Source organism: Prionailurus viverrinus, chromosome F2 (assembly GCF_022837055.1).
Source record: "Prionailurus viverrinus isolate Anna chromosome F2, UM_Priviv_1.0, whole genome shotgun sequence".
In the NCBI taxonomy this organism is placed as follows: Eukaryota; Metazoa; Chordata; class Mammalia; order Carnivora; family Felidae; genus Prionailurus; species Prionailurus viverrinus.
Genome location: NC_062578.1, coordinates 17,312,564 through 17,332,321, shown reverse-complemented (window position 1 = coordinate 17,332,321; position 19,758 = coordinate 17,312,564). Strand labels below are relative to the sequence as shown.

Here is a 19,758-nt window from a genome sequence, read left to right as displayed (position 1 = left end):
TAGGTGGCTAGTTATGGTTCCTATGATGTTTAGTTTATTTATATATTTGGGTACTCTGGTTTACCTCCTTTTCCAATAATAGTACAAATAAGCACCAGTCCCAAGTAACACAACTTGTCAGTTCTGTGTAAAAGGGATACGACCTTCTTTTAAACAAACCTGCCAGAGCTTGGTGTTTAAAATGAGGCTACACTCTGCAAGTGCTGCCTTTTCTCATCCCCGTTTAAGAACAGCCTTCAAGACTCTTAAGGCTTCTTTATCATTTGAGAGTGGATTAGATTTGAAACCAGGTGGATGATCACATCTCTGGTAAATGAGAAAAATAATGAGACCTTATGGTGGGATTCAGCCTTTGAAATTCCAAAGGAATCTGCAAGCATTTCTATCAACAACTCTGCGGAAAGGTTTTCCGGTGTTGACGGCTTTGTTAGATTAAAGCCCATCTGAATGCATAATAAAGAAAACAGCCAACGTTATTGTGGGCTATGCGCCAGGTGGAACTAAGTATTAACTGATTTAATCTCATAACAATCCTATAAGGACGGAACTATCATTATCCTCATTTTATGTATGCAGAAACAAAGTCAAAAAGGAATTAGGCAACCTGTCCAACTTTTCACAATTAACAGGTAGATTCAAACTCAGGCATTCTAGCTTCAAATACTCCACAATAATCTCCACAATACGCTGCCTCTTGTTTAAATAACAGTCCCATTGGCAGTCGCACTCTTACAGTTCTTGCAAACTGACTAACATGAAGTCAAAATAAAGCTACACTACAAGTTCACTATCGACTTTCTCCTCCAGTCGTGAACCACGAACTAGAAACGCATTTTAAAGAACACAAAAACCTCAGTACCTGAGGTCTCTCGAGATTTGGGGAGGTGTGTAGAGCAACGCAAATGCTTTCTGTCCTGGAGCTAATGCCGTGAACAAGTGCTGCAAAACTAGAGACAGACCTGCGCCTCTCCCTCTGGGGGTTCACGCCAGGAGGCCGCCCACTCGTACCACGCGCTCCTACTACGCACGGAAGTAGCACAGGGGCGGTTCCAAACAACACCTGACTCAAACGCGCCCGCGGGGGTACCTCCACCTGGCTCTCGCTACGCCCAGACCCTTCCCCATACTTACCTTCGGAGATCCTCGCCCGACGCATAGCGAGTGGGAAACGCCACCACAGCTGCGCCACAATCAACGAGCCTCGGCGCCGCGCCTCTCGCCCCCAGCTGGCCCAGCCACCCTCCCTGCCTTGGCCCGACCTCCTAGTTCCGCCCCCCGCAGGAGGCCCCGCCCACACAAATAAACGGAACCGTCTCGGCCGCCGGCCCCGCCCACAACTGAGGGCGGGGCTAATGCTCACTCAGCTCCGCCCCGGGCTTTAGGAGGCGGTGGACCGCCGCCCAGCTGTAAGCTGGATGCAGCCTCGCGGCCCTAAATAAATAAAGGAGGGGGAGCCTGGGGTGCGTGACCCCAAGCAAGGAAGTGCGCGATGCAGGCGGAGGGAAGGGGGAAGGGAGAGAGCCAAGGGCTAAGATAAGGAAAGAGGCTTGGGAGGCGAAAGAGAAGGCGCTCTCCCCAGGTTCCAGCTGAGGTGTAGTAGTGGGTGAGACATCTTAAAGCAGAAGAGTTCACTTTTTCAGCTCCATTAGCTAATGAGCTAATCTCATTCTCCTGCAGGTTAGGAGTCACACGCGAATTTAGGGTTCCATGCATGAATAAGGAATAGCGTTTAGAGAAGCAAAGAAAGGAAGCAAATCCTTTACTGATCTCCGTCCACATCTCGTTCATTTAAAAAATTCTAGAAAGGACTCTCAGTAAGAATAGCTCCAGACTTAAATTAATGTTAATCATTCCTTCTCAAACAGCTCAGGCACTTTTCATGAGAGCAGACTCATTACATTCAAAACGAGTTTGGCATTAATGCCCATAGTATACTGCTACGAAGTTTGCTACTACATGTATGGATAAAGGAAAAAAATCAGACCACTAAGAAGGAGATACTTTAACTATTAATATATTTGATTTTTGAAGGTGAAAAACTATTTGCGAATCATGTCAAACACTAATTGAATTATGGTGGGGAAACACAAGGCTCACTTCACCAACAGTATTTGCTGAAGGAATTTCAGAAAACAGTAGCAAGAAACCAGCCAAGCTGTGTGGTCTTAAGGGAAGTCACAATATCTGAAGCCTTTGATTTGCTTATCTGTAAAATGAAAAATTACGCCAGGTGGCTTCATGACCTGGAAATGCCCTTCCAAACTTGATTTCATTCTGCCAGGCTCAACAATTGAGGGCAAAGGACCATAGGGAAAGTGCTATCCAGTCAGGAGCCACACAGAGAAATTGGGAATTTTTAGAAAAAGCCCCAGGGATCTTTGGCATCACTTCATTTAAGCTCTCTCTTCTGACTTTTCTATTTGTAATAATAATAACTCTTAGCTCAAAACCTCTACTCTTCCCTCTCAATCCTCACATTTGGTCACCAGGTCCTTGGCTTTCTCCATTACAGAGTCTCTTCAATGACCCTTCTCATTTTCACTGCCATCTCTGTATAAAGTACAAATTCAAAGAACTCAAGATCTTAGATCTGACCCTCACCTATTTTTCCTACCTCATCTCCAACTACTCTCTGATAGAAGAGTCTCTCACTGTACAATATCCACAACATACAGCCAACATTCTGGCCACTGAACATTTATATCCACTGCCTCCCACCTCAGAATACTTCTCAGTCCTAGCTACCTGTCCAGATTGTGATAGCTCAGCTCAGGTACCTTTCTATACAATAAAATCCTATAACACTTAGGATCTATGCCGCTCAAATGTGGCACTTAACAGTCCTACCTTGTTTTTTCTGTTATTTATAATATTTATCTCCAAAACTAAACTGTAAGCTACTTACTGGATCACCCTAGGTCCCAGTAAATTAAAGAAGAAAAAGCTATTTTCAGTATCTCAAAAAACCTGAAAGAAATTATACAGGCTATTCAAGTTACCTATACCAGCAAGATTCTGTTTTTTACTTAATTTTTTTTTTTTTTTTTTTTTTTAGGTTTTAAGTAATCTCTACACCCAATCTGGGGCTCAAACTCACAATCCTGAGATCAAGAGTCACATGCTCCCTTGACTGAGCCAGCCAGGCATCCCAAGATTCTCTGTTTTTATCTGAAATTATATGACACTGACATAACACCAATTACTTCATGTTAACCAAAGTTTTGATGGGCAGTTACATGAGACTGATTTTAAGAAGGGGAAAACAGGGGCAACTGGGTGGCTCAGTTGGTTAAGCATTCAACTTCAGCTCAGCTCCTGATCTCACAGTTTCAAGTTTGAGCCCCCCATCAGGCTCTGCTCTGACAATGAAGAGCCTGCGTTGGATTCTCTCCCTCTCTCTCAAAATAAATAAATAAACTTAAAAAAAAAGGGGGGGGTGGGGGGAACAGGGGCACTTGCCTGGCTGTCAGTAGAGCATGTGACTCTTGATCTTAGTTGGGGTCTTGAGTTCAAGATTTCCAAGTCTCACTTTGGGCATAGAGATTACTTTTAAAAAGTGGGGGGATAAATTACTATTAAATAAGACTTGTTTTTAAGACTAAATCTATGACATTCACAGAGGTACATAAAGATGAAAAGTAGCTAACACATTCTTTTGTCACCGCATTGCCGGAAAAAATGCTATACCCATAGTAAGTGCTTAAAAATATATTTGTCTATGAATATTTTCAGCTTTCTTAAGTCCTCTCTTTCCTTTGCTTTAATTAAAATGCTGATCTTTTCTTTCCATGCAAATATGATTGCAGGAGCTTCCCCTTCAATTTCAAATAAATTTTTAAGAATAAGATAAGCAAGAATCACATTGCACTGCTTGGAGTTGGACTAGAAAGGTATTTAGTGTCCCAGAAATAAACCCTGAAATCACAGTAAATTGCCTATTTTAGGGGGTCCTACATAGTACTAATATTTTTAGAGAGTAAATTTGCCTTAATTGCAACCTTACCCAGATGACAAAAGTAGAAGCAGAACCAAGTTTTCAGAATGACTACCCAGTAAGAGTGAAAACTGATTTGCAATCTATCAATGGCCCCTGTGTTTTGAAAATGTCACTGGCATGTTTAAAGGAAGCCCCAGAGCTCTGAAGTCTGGCCCAAACAATCTATAAATCACTATTCACAACAAACCTTTATAATATTTTGGGTGTTTAATAAGTATTAAGTAGGCAGATTAAACAACAGTCACACTTCATTTTACAGACTGGTTGTACCAGAGGCAACTGGTTATAGACTCTCGGAATGTTTCTCTTCCTCTTCTCAAAATGTGAAGTGACTATGAAGATTAGAGCCTTGGGGAACTTCTGAATCCAGCCAAGATATGGTAACAAGGACCATATTTACTCTCCCACCTGACCACCACCACCAACAACAACAACAACAAAAAGGAGCTAGACAAAATATATAAAACAACAGTTTTCAAGATACTGGATATTAGGCAATGAAGGAGAATGATGCCTCAGAGATGGAAAATGAACAAGATTTTCCCCAGCTTATTATCTTCAGAGGACTTACAGGCCATGGCAATAAAAGAGGAACTGCAGGAGCTCTAAGTCCAAGAAAAACAAGACAGCTAGAGTTCACAACTCAGATATGGGAGATAAGATAACAACATAGAGAATCCCAGAGATCTGCGGAGGGTCTTCCTTGATAATTCAATAGTGCTGATCAGTGCATACCTGCACCCAAGGTCAAGAAAAGAACAAACCGTCTCAGCATTAGAAGGAAAAGTACTGGGCATTCGCAAAGGGCCAGGAATAGTGGCTATTCATATCAGGCCAACTAGAAACCTCCCAATTCAATGAGGTAGAGTACTTGGAAGCATTGCCTTAGTACTGGAGAGTAATTAGCCCTAGATTAAATGCTGCTTTGGTGCTGCCAAAAAATAAAATATCCAAAAGGATCTAACAATTTTAAAGTAATTTAACTGCATCTCAAATAAAAATTCAGATGTTTATAGAAATACAAAAATATTCAGCACCCAATAAATTGAAATTCACAACATCTGCCATTAAATCAGATATTACAAGGCATGTCAAGAAACAAAAATATGACCCACAACTAAGAGAAAAATCCATCACTAAAACTAACCAATCACTGACACAGATGTTAGAATTAGCAGACAAGAACATTAAAACAGTTATTTTATGGTAATATATTGAAAAAATTAAGTAGAGACAAGGAAGTTATAAAAATTTTCTACATCTGACTTTTAGAGATGAAAATAACAATCTCTAGGGGCACCTGGGTGGCTCTGTCGGTTGAGCATCTGACTTCAGCTCATGTCATGATTTCATAGCTTGTGAGTTTGAGGCCCGCATCAGGCACTGTGCTGACAGCTCAGAGCCTGGAGTCTGCTTTGGATTCTGTGTCTTCCTCTCTCTCTCTGTCCCTCTCCCACTCACACCCTGTCTCTCTCCCCTTTAAAAATAAAACATTAAAAATTAAAAAAAAGCAAGCAGTCTCTAAGGTGAAAAATACACTAGATGGGATTAACAGAAGAATAGACATTGTAGAAGAAAGCGTTAGTGAACCTGAAGACACACAATATGAAATTTCCAAGATGAATTATAGAGAGAAAAAGGATTTAAAAAGAAAAGGGGGTGCCTAGGTGGCTCAATTGGTTGAGTGTCTGACTCTTGACTTAGGCTCAGGTCATGATCCCAAGGTCATGGAACTGAGCTCTGTGTCAGGCTCCTCCATGCTGAGCATTGAGCCTGCTTGGTATTCTCTCTCCCTTTCCCTTTGCCCCAGTCCCCAGCTTGCACGTGCTCATGCACACTCTCTCTCAAAATAAAAAAATGTTTTTCTCTCTAAAAATAAAAAAAAGTTTTTAAATAAAAAAGAAAAGAGAATCAATAAGCTATGGCAAACCTTTAAGCAGCCTAATATACTTGTAGTTGGAGAGGAGAAAGAAGGGTTTGGGGAAGGGTATCAGAAAAGACAGTTGAAGAAATATGGTATTTTCAAAATTTGATGAAAATTATAAACCCACAGATTTGACAAGCTCAATGAACCTAAACACCAGAAACATGAAGAAAACTACACCAAGATATTTCATAATACAATTACTAAAAACCAGTGATAAGCAAAATCTTAACAGCAGCCAGTGGGGGAAACACATGCTATATATGGAGAAACAAGAGATGACAAATTTCTTCTCAGAAATCGTGCAAGAAAAAGACAGCGGACCAACATCTTTGAAGTACAGAACAAAAAGCTAAAAACCTAGAATTCTATACCCAGCAAATAATATCTTTCAAAACTCAAGATAATATATTTTTTTCAGATGCACAGAAGCTAAAAGACCATAACCAGAAGACTTGCACTACAAGAAATGTTAAAGGAAGTCCATATGATAGGCAGAAAATGACTCCATATTTCTGGAAATATAGATGTACACTAAGAATGAAGAACACTAGAAATAATAACAATAGAGGTGTTGGTTTTTTTTAATAATTTGAATCTTTTTAAAAGATAACAAATGTTTAAACAACAACAGTAATCATTTATTGTGGGTTTTGTGGCCTATATGTAAGTAAAATGTATGACAACAATAGCATAACGGTTGTGAGGAGAGACATGGACGTATATTATTGAAAAGTGTATTCTATAATTAACTGTAAGCATCCTATAAGTGATATGGCATAATTCATTTGGAGATAGACTGTGATAAATTAAAGATATATACTTAAACCCTAAAATAGCCATAAAACAAAGGGAGAAAAGGAGTTACAACTAAAAAGTCAACAAAGGAGGAAAAAATGGAAGCATAATGCTCAATCCAAAATAAGGTAGAATAATAGGAAAAAGGGCACAAAGAACAGATAAGACAAATAGAAAACAAACAACAAGAAGACAGACATAAACTTAACTCATATCAATAATAACATTAAATGCAATAGTCAAAACAACCCAATTAAAATTTGTCTTACTGGCTGAATAAAATAAGACCCAACTATATTTCACCTACAAAAAAACTATACTTCAAAAATATGAAGACACAAAGTTAAAAGTAAAAGGATGAAAAAGATACATCATGCTAACACTAGTCAAAAGAAAGCTGGAGCAGCTAAAATAATAATCACATAAAATAGATTTCAGAGCAAAAATATTACCAGGGAAAGAGAAGATCATTTCATAATTATAAAGGGGCCAATTGAGGACACAAAAGTCCTAAATATTTTATGCACCTAATAACAGAGCTTCAAAATAAATGATAAAAAAACTGAAACAACTTCAAGGAAAAATAGGCATATCCTTTTTGGGGGGGATTTTTAAAAAATCTTCATGATAATAGCACAAGTAGAGAGAAAATCGGCCAGGATACTGGCTTAGTCAATTTGGATTGCTGTAACAAAACATCACAGACTGTATAGCTTATAAATGACTGAAATTTAATTCTCATGGGCTCTGGAGACTGAAAGTCTGAGATCAGGGTGCCAGCATGGTTGAATAAGGGCCCTCTTCATGGTCTATGGCTAGCACCTTCTGTGTCCTTATCTGATAGAGGGTATCTTTTTGTAAGAGTACTACTCCTTTTTTTTTTTTTTTAAGTTTATTTACTTATTTTTGAGAGGGGGAAAGAGAGAGAGAGGAGACAGAGTGAGAGAAAATCCGAAGCATCTCCACACTGTCAGCACAGAGCTCGACTTGGGGCTCAAACTCACAAACCACAAAATCATGACCTCGGCCTGAAAACAAGAGTTGGGCACTTAACCGACTGAAGCACCCAGGTACCCCTAGAGTACTAATCCTATTCATGAGGGCTCCTAAAGGCCCCACCTACTACTACCATCATCACCTTTGGAGGTTAAGATTTCAACATATGAATTCAGGGGTAGACACAAACATTCAGACCATACAAAATATAAAAGACCTAAACAACACTATTAACCATCTTAACTGACATTTACAGATCACTACAAGACACAAGAATATAATTCTTTTCAAGTACACATAAGACATTTATCAAGATGGACCATACACTGGGCCATAAAATAAGTTTCAATAAATTTATAAGGATTTAAGGCATACAAAAACTATGTTCTCTAACTGCAATGAAATTAAATTAGAAATCAATAACAGAAAAACATCTGGAAAATATCCAAATATTTGAAATCAAAATATACAATTCTAAATAACCCATGGGTCAAAGAAGAAATCAAAAGGAAAACTAGAAAATATTTTGCACTATATATCAAAATTTGTAGACAGCACTAAAGTAGAACTCAGGAGGTAATACCCATAATAAAAAAAGAAAGTTCTTAAATCAATGACCTCAGATTCTACCTTATTAAATAAAAAAGAGCAAATTAAACCAAAATAATGTAAAGAAAGAAATCTATCAAGAGTACATCCAATGACAAAGAGAAAAATCAATGAGACCAAAAGTTGATTAAAAAAAAAAATCAGTCAAATTGCTAAACCAGACTAATCAGCACACACACACAAAAGACTGAGAAAGGGGGTTAGGTGCCAAGGGATGCAGGCAGCCTCTAGGAGCTGGAAAAGACAAGGAAAGGAATCCTGTCCTAAAGCCTCCAGAAAGAAGACAGCCCTGCTGACTCCTTGAACTTAGCCCTCTGAGACCTCCTCTGCTGGATTTCTAAACACATAAGTAAAAGATAATAAAGTTGTGTTGTTTTTAAGCCACTAAGTTTGTGGTAATTTGTTATGGCATCAATAGAAAACTAATACATGTGGAAATACCAAGAAGCTAGAAAAGTCAAAAAAGGATTTAAACAGAACAAAGACTTAGACTACCTGATACTGAGGACTTATAAAGCTATCATAATTGTCATAAAGGTAGACAAATATATCATTAGAACAAACTAGACAGTAAATAGAGATTTGTGACCTTATAGAGAGAAATTGCCGGAAGTATCACTACCAGTCAATAAGAGAGAGAAGACTTAAATCTAGCTCCTCAACGTTAAGTCCTAAACTCTTTTCACTATAACTGGTTTTTCATACAAGCTTACATCTGAGTTTCATCCTCCATACAGCTGACTACAATATACTTAACCTGAAGCCTGACCTCTTTCCTCAGCTCTAGTTCCAAATTTCCAAGTACCTGCTAAATATCTTCCACCCGAAAATAAATGAATGCATGGTTTTCCCTCCATGCCTGTTGTATTAACAGCACTACAATTTACTCAGTTACCCATGTTCAAACTTTGGATTACTCTTTGACTTCTCCCTAGATCTCCCTCCCTTTCCTTTCCTTTCTCAGAGCCTCTGATAATTTTGTTTTCTTAGGTTAACATCCTTTCTTTTGTCTGCCTCCCATTTCCCAGAGGCTAACTCCTCATCATTCAGGTCTTGTTTAAATAGCTGTTCTTCATCAAGACCTTTCCTATCTAAAATAGTCCTTCCTCTGTGATCTCTGTAATAGAAGCTTGTTCATTTTCTTCATAGCACTGATCACAGTTTGCTCTTTATTTCACTGTTTATTGTTCCCTTGTTCCTGCCCCATTAGAGTTCAAGGTCCATGAAAGCAAAATAACATATCCATCTTATTCACTATAGCATCCTCAGGGCCTGGAGCATATAACAATGGGGTGCAAATCATTAAACGAACAGACCATTACTTCAGCCCCTTCAAGTCTGCTTCCATAGTCTCTGGTATTTGTCCCTTCTCCTTCACTCCAAAAATATAGGTCTGAGCCTTCCTGTTGTGCTAACTTTTTAAATGGTCTCCCAGACTCCTCTCTTTTCCTTCTTTTTATCCATATTGTAGAATGTCGTCTAAGACAATTCTAGTCACATAATTTTCTCTGTTCAAAATCCTGTAATGATTTTAATGAAATCTTTATCAAAACTCTAACAGCCTTGTTTTGCAGAAATGGAAAAACTGATTCTCAAATTCATATAGAATTGCAAAAGGCCCTATATACCGAAACAATATTGAAAAAGAATAAGGTCTCACACTTTTGATTTCAAAACTTACCATAAAGTTATAGTAATCAAAATAGTATGATAACAAGCACAAAGATAAGCCTATAAACCAGTGGGATAGAATTGAGTCCATAAATAAGCCTATAATCCATGGCCAAGTAATTTTCAACAAGGATGCTAAGATCATTCAATGGGGAAAGGGCAGTCTCTTCATAGAGTGGTTGGCCACCCGGGTATCCACATGCAAAAAAAAAAAAAAAGAAAAAAATGAAGTTGGATTCCTACTTCACACTCTATATAAAAACTGGGGAAGAGCCAAGATGGTAGAACAGCATGGAAGTTTTTTGTGTGTCTCGCGTCCATGAAATATAGCCAGACCAACACTAAACCATCCTACACACCTAGAAAACTGATTGGAGGATTAACACAACAATCTGCACAACCTGAACCACAGAATTCAGCAGAAAGAGAAAAAAATAATTTTTATTTTGAATTTTTATTAAATATATTTTTCTTTAATTTTTTTAATATATTTTTCACTTTTGTGTAAATTTTTTCAAATTCTATCTTACTTCCATCACTCTATTTTAGTCTACTTCAGTGTATTCACCTTTTCAAATTTTCAAACAATTTCTTTGTTTTCTTTTTTCTTTTTCTTTTTTCTCTTTTTTTTCTTTTTCTGGAATGCAGAAAGTGAAAAACTTCATTTTTACTTTCAATTTCTATTAAAAATATTTTTCTTTCATTTTTTTACTATATTTTTTGCTTTTATGTAAATGTTTTCAAACTCTATTTTACTTCCATCATTTTATTTTAGTCTACTACAGTGTATTCACTTTTTCAAATTTTCAAACAACTTCTTTTTTTCTCTTTTTTCTCTTTTTTCTTTTTCTTGAATATAGAAAGAGAAAAAAATTCATTTTTATTTTTAATTTTTATTAAAAATGTTTTTCTTTAATTTTTTTCCTACTATATTCTTTACTTTTGTGTAAATTTTTTCAAATTCTATTTTACTCCCATCATCTCATTTTAGTGTACTTCAGTGTATCCATTTTTTCAAATTCTCAAACGACTTCCTTTTTTTTTTCTTCCCCCCCCTTTTTTTCTCTAATCTGTCAAACCACTTTCAACACCCAGACCAAAACACACCTAGGTTCTAGCATAATTTTTCGATTTTTTTTTCGTGTGTGTGTGTGTTTTTAATTTTTTAACTTTAATTTTTTAATTTTAATTTTTCTACCTCATTAATTCCTTTCTCCCTTCAAAATGACAAAATGAAGGAATTCACACTCTATATAAAAACTAACTCAAGATGGATCGATGACCTAAATATAAGAGCCAAAGTTATAAAAATCTTATATAAAACATAGAGATGAATATTCATGAACTTGGATTTGGCAGTGGATTCTCAGATATGACCCTAAAAGCATGAGCAACAACAACAAAATAGATAAATTGAACTTCATAAAAAATTAAAATTAAAAATTAAAAACCTTTGTGAATCAGGGGCACCTGGATGGCTCAGTTGGTTGAGTATCCAACTCTTGGTTTTGGCTCAGGTCATGATCTCACAGTTCATGCATTTGAGCCCTGCATTGGGCTCTGTGCTGACAGTGCAAATTCTCTCTCTCACCCTCTCTCTCTGCCCCTCCTCCACTCTTTCTCTCTCTCTCCCTCTCAAAATAAATAAACTTAAAAAAAAAACCTTTGTGAATCAAAGATCATTATCAAGAAAGTGAAAAGACAACCTATGGTGTGGGAGAAAATATTTGCAAATCATATGTTTGATGAGTCTAGTATACAGAATATATAAAGAACTCCTACAATTCAATAACAAAAAGATAAATAACAAGGGTGCCTGGGTGGCTCAGTTGGTTTAGCATCCGACTTGGGCTCAGGTCATGATCTCACAGTTTGTGGGTTTGAGTCCCATGTCGGGCTCTGTGCTGACAGCTCAGAGCCTGGAGCCTGCTTCAGAATCTGTGTCCCTCTCTCTCTCTCTGCCCCTTCCCCACTCATACTTTCTCTCTCTCTCAAAAATAAATAGACATTAAAAAAAAGATGAATAACAATTAAAAAATGGGCAAAGGACCTAAATAGACATTTCTACAAAGAAAATATATAAATGGCCAAGAAGCATATGAAAAGATGCTACACATCATTAGTCATTAGGAAAATGCAAATTAAAACCACAAAGAGATACCATGTCACACACACTAGGATGATAATAATTTTTAAAAAGTGGAAACAAAGTGTTGGCAAGAATGTTAAGAAACTGGAGCCCTTGTATATTGTTGGTAGGAACGTAAAATGGTGCATTTACTGTGGAAAACAGTTTGTCAGTTCCTCAAAAAAGCTAAACACAGAATTACCATATGACCTGGCAATTCCACACCTAGATATATACCCAGAAGGACTGAATACCTGTGCCCAAATAAATATTTACATGTGCATGTTAACAGCTGTACTATTTACAATAGCCAAAAGATGGAAACAACCAAATATCCATCAATGGATGAATGGGTAGACAAACTGTGGTATATATATTCAACAGATTATTATTCAGTCATAAAAAGGAGTGAAGTACTGACACATGCTACAATATGGATGAACCTCAAAAACATTATGCTAAGTAAAAGAGGCCTGTCACAAGAAGTCACATCCTGAATAAATCCACTACTTGGAATAGGTAGATCTACAAAAATAGAATGCAGATTGGTAGTTGCCAGGGCGAGGAGGGATGAGGGAATGGGAAATTACTGCTTAATGGACATGGGGTTTAACTCGGGTTAAGAAAATGTTTTAAACTAGACAGAAGTACTGGTGGCACAACACTGTAAATATACTAAATGTCACTGAATTGGTCATTTTAAATGGTTAATTTTATGTTATGTGAATCTCACTTTAATTTTGTGAAAAATGCCTTAACAATATCCCACTGATGACTGAATAAGATCTTCTCAGCCTAGCCTCCTAGATCCTATGTATCTGACTATCATATAACCTACTTCCCCTTTATGCCTCCCATTCTCCAAGCAAAACAAGCCCTTTCCTTTATTTACATGTAACACAGAACTTCATTTCTCTACTTATATAAGTCCTGCTCTTCTTTCATGGCATTGTTCAAATACAAGCTCCTTCAAACGTTTTTCTCAATCTTTCAGTGGGGAATCTCTCTTTCCTGTAAGCCCTTAGGAGAATTTTATCTGTACCTCTTTCTTTCTACCTCAGAGTTATTTATTGTTTTTCCCCTATTAGTCAATAATTGTCAGCAAGATCCATATGTGATTCACCCTATTATTTCCAGGGTCCTTAGGATATTCTTACACGGATCAACCACATAATATTTATTGAAGGAAAAAGATTAATATAAATTTCTACATATGAATCCTCTTGGCTTCCATTATAGAATTGGAGATGTGTTTTTTTTGTTGTTGTTGTTTTTTTAAATTTTTTTTCAACTTTTTTTAAATTTATTTTTGGGACAGAGAGAGACAGAGCATGAACGGGGGAGGGGCAGAGAGAGAGGGAGACACAGATCAGAAACAGGCTCCAGGCTCCGAGCCATCTGCCCAGAGCCCGACGCGGGGCTCGAACTCACGGACCGCGAGATTGTGACCTGGCTGAAGTCGGACGCCTAACCGACTGCGCCACCCAGGCGCCCCTGGAGATGTGTTTTTATGCGAATATATTTGACTCTAGCATGTCTAAAACCCTTTAAAAAATCACATAAATAGGTAATACTACAGTTTCCTGATGAAACAGTTATAAACACATTTCTGAACACTAATAGGAAATAACTAGACCTATTTGCATCCTTGACAATAATTGCTAATGTTCATTTTTGTCTTTTTGAGGGGGAGAGACAGAAGCAGGTAGAGACAGAGGGAGAGAGAGAATCCTAAGCAGGCTCTGCACTGTTAGTGCAGAACCTGGATGTGGGGCTCAAACTCACAAACCATGAGATCATGACCTGAGGCGAAATCAAGAGTCAGTTGCTCAAGAAACTGAGCCACCCAGGCACCCCAATAATGTTCTTAATAGTATGAGTCAAAATAATAATAGCTAACAGTCATATATCACTTTTACATATACTGATATTCACAGTAAGCTTATGAGCTATGCACAACTATCATCCCCATTTTACAGGTGAAGAAACACAAAGCCAAATCACTTTGCTCAATGTCACTTGCTATTAACTGGCAGATCAGGGATTAGAATCTGGCTACTTTAGTTCCATAGTACATGCTGTTAACCACTATGCTACATCACCTTTCTATAATGACAACTTACCATGTATAATAAAACGGCTTTGAAAAGTCAATGAGTTTCCAAGAAAAAACCCACTGCTAATATTCTAGAGTAGGTTAATATGAAACTTTCACTGTTTTCTCAGACTTTGTCTCTGGAATTTTGAGATGGCAGATAATTTTTAGAAATAAACTTGATTCCAATGTACTGAGATATACTGACTAAGAAACAAAGTTGAAGCAGGAACTCAACATAATGCACTATTAAAGATATAATGACTGGGACACCTGAGTGGCTCAGTCGGTTGAGTGTCCGACCTCGGCTCAGATCATGATCTCACGGTTAGTGGGTTTGAGCCCCACGTCAGACTCTGTGCTGACAGCTTGCTCAGAGACTGAAGTCTGTTTTGGATTCTGTGTCTCCTTCTCTCTCTGCCCCTCCCCTGCTTGCACTCTGTCTCTGAAAAATAAATGTAAAAAAAATTTTTTTAAATAAAGACATAATGACAAATGAACTATATAATAAAGGGACACAGTAGACGTTTAAGTACACCCCTGGGACTATACATTTACTGAAATATAAAGGCACCTGAAACTTAAAAAGAAAGACTGATAAGTATAATTTCTGATCATACAACTTATAAATGTTATTTTCTGAATCCCAAATTCCATATAATTCTTACATATAATAGTTCTTATATATCTTGTGTCTATTTAAAAAAATTTTTTTTTAATGTTTATTTTATTTTTGAGACAGGGAGAGACAGCATGAACAGGGGAGGGTCAGAGAGAGAGGGAGACACAGAATCTGAAACAGACTCCAGGCTCTGAGCTGTCAGCAGACGCGGGGCTCGAACTCATGGACCGTGAGATCATGACCTGAGCCGAAGTCAGACCCTCAACTGACTGAGCCATCCAGGCGCCCCTCTTTTGTTTAAATCCATGTTGGTTTACATAAATATTAATGTTATAGTGAAGAGACCTAACTCTATAAAAGAGAATTAATGACCTATGATATAATTACATTGAAGCCCTATACAGCAATGGGCCAGAGAAAATAAAATTCAATAAACAACAATTAGGGGCTATTTATCTTAGAAAGGAAATAAAATCTTTGAATTTGACATCCAATTGAATCCTTTCTCAACTCTCAGAAGTCATATCTTTTCTATTAATCTTGTATGCAGAAAATCATCTATTAATGATGTGCTGAGTAATTTTATTTGACACTGGAATTTGAAATAAGCCTTTGGGTTTAAATTTGCCTCAAATGATTTATATGATCTGGTTACTAATTTTTAATCCATGATTAATTACACATATTTCTTTTAAAAGACTGCCTAATTCAGATTCCATTAATGGAGACACAGATTACAAGAACATTTTTTATGCATTCTTTTGTATGCTAAGGGGGAAAATTATTTTCCAGTGTATTTTCATGATTCAATACACTATGTCATAAATAGGTGATTTTTTTTTCCAGTTTGGGTCCCAGAGCTTAGCACTAACAGCTTCATTCGTATGTATTTCCTTTCTAAAGATTTTAACGTGGGTTTACCATTAACCTCATTAAAACACTCACAGGCTCTCTTCCTTTATAATTTTTCTCTAGTCATATTAAATTTGTATCAAAATACTTATATCTTTTAATAAGAGAATAAAAGAAACACAAAAAAGATGATGTGACAACCAAAATAATTTACAGATAAAGGGAAAAAGGGAAGAAGAGAAAGACAACTGTTTTTGATTCTAAATCCTTGATCTGATACCATGATTTATAAATTACTAATTGATTTAACTAGTGTCTCCATTAATTGATGACTAACATTTTATTTGGCAAACAGTATAATAAAAATTCAATTTAGGGGCACCTGGGTGGCTCAGTCAGTTGAGTGTCCACCTCTTTTTTTCTTATTTTAATTTTTTAAGGTTTATTTATTTTTGAGAGAGACAGCACGAGGGAGGGAGGGGCAGAGAGAGACAGAGAGACACAGAATCTGAAGCAGGCTCCAGGCTCTGAGTTCAAACTCACCAATTGCAAGATCATGACCTGAGCCGAAGTCAGACACTTAACTGACTGAGCCACTCAGGCGCCCTATCCAACTCTTGATTTCGGCTCACGTTATTATACCAGGGTCATGGGATTGAGTCCCATGTCAGGCTCTGCGCTGAGTGTGGAGCCTGTTTAAGTCTCTCTTTCTCTCTCTCTCCCTCTGCCACCTCCCCCACTCACACGTGCGCACGCTCTCTCTCTCTCTCTCTAAAAAAAATTTCAATTTAATTCAGCAAGTATTAATTACCTAGTATGTATACTGCTCTCTACTGGGCTCTATGTATAGTATATCAAGTGTATAAAATGAAATTTTCAATCCCCCCATGTATCATTGACAAAACAAGAAACAAAGGTTATTAAGTATAAATTATATTTACTACAGTGAGGGGGAGGGAAGATGCTATGAGAGCTCAGATGTCATGTATTCTAATTATTTGTTCAAAGATAATGTGCAAAGTTAACAAAAGTCAAGAAAGAAAAACATAAAGATTATTATTTACATACATGGAGGGAAATATAATAGGAACTACAAGCAGAAAAGATTAAAAATAAAAATGGCTCTTTCTCAAAGTTAAACAAATAGACCTAACCAAATTGATTAGAGGAATTATTTTAAGTCACTTCAAAACAAAGTACAGCTGACTCCCAAACAATGCTGGGGGTTGGGGACACCAATAGCCCCCATTCTGCAGTTGAAAATCCATGTATAACTTTAGACTCCTCAAAAACTTAACTACTAATAAGCTACTGTTGACTTGGTAATTGCCTAACTGGTAACAGCTAATTAACACTTATTTTGTATGTTATGTGTACTATATACTATATTCTTTCAATAAAGTAAGCTAGAGAAAAAAATATTATTTAAAAAAGCACAAGTACTGTATTTATTGAAAAAAATCTGCATATAAGTGACCTGTGCAGTTTGAACCCATGTTGTTCAAGGGTCAGCTGTGTATTCCTGGTGGGATAAATCCCAAAGACAAAAAAGAACTGTAAAGAAAATCTTAAACTCAGGGAGCCTGGGTGGCTCAGTCGATCAAGCATCCAACTTTGGCTCAGGTCACAGTCTTATAGTTTGTAAGTTCAAGCCCTGCATAGGGCTCTGTGCTGGCAGCTCAGAGCCTAGACCCTACTTTGGATTTTGGGTCTCCCTCTCTCTCTGCCCCTCCCCCGCTCATTCTCATTCTCTCTCTCTCTCTCTCTCTCTCTCTCTCTCTCTCTCTCTCAAAAATAAATAAACATTAAAAAAAAATCTTAAACTCTATCCAAGCAATCATATGTTGGTAACGGTATTATTATTCTGAGACTGTGTTTGTGTTGTGGGATAAATAAAATGAGTAATTATCTTTGTGTCTTTAAAAACAAAGGATTTTGATGTGAGAGAGAGGAGATATATAGAAGAGATTGGTTTTTAAAAAACCCAAAACACAAAAAATCTATAGTACTGAATTTCACTTGGAAATAACATTATGAATATATTTTGTATTTTACTTTTAAAATATATGCATATATGTATTACCCAGGTTTGATGCAGAAAAGACCTAATATCAATCATCTCAGAGAAATGAGCACCAACAGCACCTAGATAGTGGTCTCTAGACATTTTCCACTAAAATGAACCAGGGCTCCTTATAGTATCAGCAGATTGCAGATCTGGGTCGGGAAATACACAAAATGAGTCTGGAATGTCTTAACTTCCTTACTTCTGGTATGGTATCAGTGAGTACTATAGTCATGTCAAAGTCCTCAGGGCCAATTCAGAGCTAACCAAAGATGGAAAAATCAAGCATAAAAAAGAATTAATGACTATGGTGAACTAAAACACGTGAATGTTAAATACAGGAGTTTACAAAGACACTAAAAAATACAAAACAAACCTCATGGATTACCTATGAGTGATATTAAGGAACTAAATCTTTTTTTTTCTCTTTTAACTGGTAAATCAATGGTAAGAATCGAACCTTTATACTGCCTTTCCAATACAAATTTCACCCCAAGGTAACCAAATAGTCGATGAGGGGAAGCTGCTTTTTATAGAATAATTCTAGCTAATGAATAAAGCAGAACATAATTAGAATATGACCATTTTGCAATCTCTAACAAGTTAATGCATCTAGGCAATGATCATCAATGACTGTTCACCTTACAAAAGTACAGCCAACCGGACATTTTTTATGAATCCTGATAGAAAAACATATCACCACTCACAGAGGATTCTCACCAAAAAATTTGAACCCAAATCTCATCAAGTTTCTACTTCTAACTTCCAATTTATAAGAAATACAAGGGCTAGAGATACATGATAAATGACATTTTAGGGATGCAATCAGCAAAATTTAGTGGGAAATTATATAGGACAAATGACCTTGTTTCTTCATGATGTAAGCTGTAAGGGAAAAACGAAAGGCAAGAAACACTTAGATTAAAAGACTGAAAAGATATATCAACTACCAATTATATAGATATTATTTGAATCTCAATTGGACTAAACAAACTGAAAAAATTATGAGGTAACTAGGGAAATTTAAATATGACTGGATATCTAATGACATTAAGAAATAATTGTTTTTTAAGATACAATGTTTCTGTTATCTTTCTGAAAAGAGTCTGTATTTTAGACATACTGCTGAAATATTTAAGGATGAAATGACCTGATGTCACAGATTTGCTTCATTATAGAGACAGGAAGAGAGGGTGATTAGCTGAATGAGATTTAGCTGTAAGTATGTAACTGTTGAAAGTGGGAAACATGTTTATAATGGCTAATTATACTTCAGATTACTTTTGTATATGTTGAAATTTGCTATAATAAAAAGGTTTCTTTCCTTAAAACAGTGTTTGCTTCAGAGGACTGGTGAGGTGGGGGAGTGTTTGTTTTTCATTATAAACCTTCCTATACTATTTGGTTTTTTTTTTAATTTTTATTTTTAGATGCATACATATATTTAATTTCTAAGGAAACAGTCAAATAACAAGATACACACATATGTTAACAGGGGCACCTAGGTGGCTCCGTCGGTAGGTAAAGTGTCCGACTCTTGGTTTTGGCTCAGGTTATGATCTCATGGGCGGGAGACTGAGCCCCACATCAGGCTCCATGCTGGGTGTGGACCCTGCTTGGGATTCTCTCTTTCTCCCCATCTCTCTGCTCCCTCTCTCTCTCAAAATAAATAGATAAGCTTTTTAAAAAATAATAAAATAAAAATGTTTAAAAAAAGAAATATATATATGTTATAACTTTAATCAGTCTATGGTGATCTAGGTCTAAAATGAATAGTATACACGAGCAGTTTTCAAAGTATAGTCTGTGGATCCCTGGAAGGCCCTATGACCCTACTGGGGGGGGTCTGTGAGGTCTATTTTCATAATAAGATGTTATTTGCGTTTTTCACTGATTTGCACTGATGGTGCAAAAGTAATAGTAGCTAGAACTGCTGGTGCCCTGGCATGAAACAAGGCAGACTCATTGCTTTACTGCTCATTATTTTCCTCACCATTACTC

The 19,758-nt window shown here is 36.8% G+C and overlaps 1 protein-coding gene across 5 annotated transcripts in view; it reads right to left on the bottom strand.

Moving 5' to 3' along the window:
• SGK3 (serum/glucocorticoid regulated kinase family member 3) overlaps window positions 1–19,758 on the bottom strand; it is a 142,657-nt gene that overhangs the window by 82,039 nt on the left and 40,860 nt on the right. The window contains exon 1 of one of the 5 annotated variants that reach the window (XM_047842616.1): window positions 1,132–1,258. The exons of 3 other annotated variants lie outside the window; for them this stretch is intronic. The gene's annotated coding sequence lies outside the window, so the exon portion shown is untranslated. Of the gene's footprint in view, window positions 1–859; window positions 979–1,131; window positions 1,259–19,758 lie in introns of those variants that run through there. One more of the 5 variants, XM_047842620.1, reaches the window with a different exon arrangement.